Source organism: Echinops telfairi, unplaced genomic scaffold (genome assembly GCF_000313985.2).
Source record: "Echinops telfairi isolate 266 unplaced genomic scaffold, ASM31398v2 ScPeMD7_7469;HRSCAF=8507_1, whole genome shotgun sequence".
NCBI lineage: Eukaryota > Metazoa > Chordata > Mammalia > Afrosoricida > Tenrecidae > Echinops > Echinops telfairi.
The window spans coordinates 24265188-24268105 of record NW_022111373.1 but is presented as its reverse complement, the minus strand read 5'-3'; the positions used below and the strand labels follow the sequence as shown (position 1 = coordinate 24268105).

At 43.6% G+C, this 2918-nt stretch overlaps 1 pseudogene; it reads left to right on the top strand.

The window, feature by feature from the left end:
- The window catches only part of LOC101639899, a 3128-nt pseudogene extending 1247 nt beyond the window's left edge, over positions 1–1881 (top strand).
- Positions 1882–2918: the final 1037 nt, after the last annotated feature.

The following is a 2918-nucleotide window of genomic DNA, read 5'->3' as shown; positions in this document are numbered from 1 at the left end:
TGGGAAAGTGGGCAACAGGAATATACTCTTTCACCAGAAGGATGTAATCCGAATGATGAACAAATAATCTGCGAAGCTGGTTTCTATAAAGAACACAACATCAGGAGTGAAGGAAAGCTTATTTATAAGCTTCCATATGCAGATGACACAATCTCACTTGCTGAAAGTAAAGAGGATTTAAAACGCTTACTGATAAAGATCAAAGAATGTGGCCTTCACTACAACACACAGAACACAAAAATCCTCACGCTGGACCCCCCCCACCCCCACCACCACCACCAGGTCATGTGAAATAGAAAAAAGATAGATGGTGTTAAGGATTTCATTTTACTTGAAGCCACAATTAACAACTATGGAAACAGCATTCAAGAAACCCAGCCATGTACTACAGCGGATAAATCTACCGCAGAAGTGTTAAGGAGTAAAGATGTGTTACTTTGAGAACTAAGGTGCTTCTGACCATGGTATTTTCAATCACATCAGATGCATGCAAAAGCTGGACAATGAGTGAGGAAATTCAAATAAAAATTGATGCATATGAACTATAATTGTGAAACAGTGAATATCTTCTTGAGCAATAAGTAAATCTTTCTTAGAAGTACAGCCATAATATTCCGTAGAAGTCAAGATCACAAGAATTTGTTTCATGTACCGTGTGCATGAACCAGCTCCTGAAGAAGGAAACCATGCCTGGTCAAACAGAGGGTCAAGGAAAAAGATTAAGGCACTCCACAAGATAGCTGGACCAGTGGCTAGCGCAGTGGGCTGAAACGCAGCCCAGGTGTGGGGCTGATGCAGGACATGGCTGGGGTTTGTTCTGTTGTAATGAGGTCGCTGTGTCTGAGAACTGAAGAAAACACCTAACAGCACAGACAATGAGGAGGAAGAAAAAAATAACCCGAGTCTAGTCGACTTTCTACCTTTATTTATGGTGAATCTTCACACCTTAGCTCAATTGCTTCTATTCTTAGAGTAATGTCCCAGTTATGACTTTTCACTGGGACTCATTCTCTTTTACTCAAATAAATATTTGGGTATACAGGAGATAAGTCTGACAGAGTCCTAACAGAATTGATCCTGTCACTTCACCAGTGTCATAAGACTAGGACATATTGCTGATAACCTGGGGCAATTTACCATATTGCACAGACGATAGAATGTGATACTGAACTGGGAGGGCTCAGGAGTAATGCAAACTAAAGTTTAACTTTCTGTGACTTGGCAATTTCTTTAAACACTTAAAACTTATAAGAGCTGTCCCAAGGCTCGCTGCGCGCCCCCTCTGGTCCCATCGTGCCGGCTCCAGCCCGAGACTCGCGATGCCTGTGTGGGAGGAGGAAACAAGTGTGGCGCCTGTGGGAGGGCCATGTACCACGCGGAAGAGGTGCAGTGTGGTGTGAAAAGCTCCCGCCGCTGTTGCTTTCTGTGTATGGATAGTACCACTGTGGCAATTCATGATGAAGAGATCTACGCAAATCCTGCTATGGGAAGAAGTATGGGCCAAAAAGCTATGGCTATGGTAAGGGGGCTGGCACCCTCAACATGAACCATGGCGAGAGGCTGGGCATCAAACCAGAGAGTGTTCAGCCTCACGGTCCTACAACAAATCCAAACCCCTCTAAATTCGCTCAGAAACACGGAGGTGCTGAGAAGTGTTCCAGATGTGGGGATTCAGTGTATGCTGCTGAGAAGATCATCGGTGCCGGGAAGCCCTGGCATAAAAAATGCTTCCGATGTGCCAAGTGTGGGAAGAGTCTTGACTCCACAACTTTGACTGAGAAGGATGGTGAAATTTACTGCAAAGGATGCTATGCAAAGAACTTTGGGCCCAAAGGATTTAGCTATGGCCAGGTAGCAGGGGCCTTCGTTTATGCGCAGTAAAGGTGTAAACCCCAGTACCGGGAATCACACACTGAGACTCTTCATAATGTAGGCACAGATAATCTCTCAAACTCTCTTAACACTAAACTACTGTGAAATGCTGCCAGCATTGAAGTACTGTATGATACTCTGCTGAGACAGACTGGCTAACTTGTAAGAAGATAGCATTGTATCCTTTTTGCTTTATTCACTAGAATTTTGAAGAACTATTTCCAGTTTGTCTTTTTCAGAGAGGCTGAGAGATTTAATTTTTTATAAACCACAGCTGGTGCATACTAGGCCTGCCCTTCTTTGGCCACCAAGTCTCTACTGACAACAACTTCTCACAGATCACTTCAGGATGAGGTCCTCGGAGAACCCTTCCCCACGGGGAGAGTATCTCATCTTAGGTGCCCACAAAACTGCCTATAGAGAATTCTGCAATTGTTATTACCCTGTGCCCTCATTTCTATGCATGGTGGCCCATAGAGACTGCATTTCCCTTGGCAAAGCCACTATTGTCCAGCAGTGCACAGGTGCTCCTGGAATCAGGTGATAGCATGGGCGACACAGTCTCTCTTGCTTGGGGCCTCTACAAGGTTCCCAGTCCTCACAGCATCTTTTACAGTTTAAATAGAACTGCGCTTCATTTAGGTGTTCAAAAAAAAAAACTTATAAGAAAACATCTTATTGTGATATGTAGCTAGCCTATACTGATTCAATATCCCTCTCTCAACAGTGCTTTTTAAATTACCAGGGGCTAATCAATGGCAATATTAATGGGAGATCTTTATGATCCAGGGAGATGACCGATACTCTCTACCATAAATTAACAAGGAGGTCTCTAAGGGGGAGGCAAAGGCAGATTATAAAAAACATAGATCCAGGAATAGATTCTGGGCTCACACTAAATCCTAGCTCCAATTTAAGAACAATTAGTTCTTACATCGTGGCCTTGCTTGATTTTCACCCTCAGGAGTGGAAACACAAAAGATACGGGTGCTATAGCAAAGTGTGGTGAAGAAATTAGATGATGTCTGGTGTGTTAGTCTGGGTTA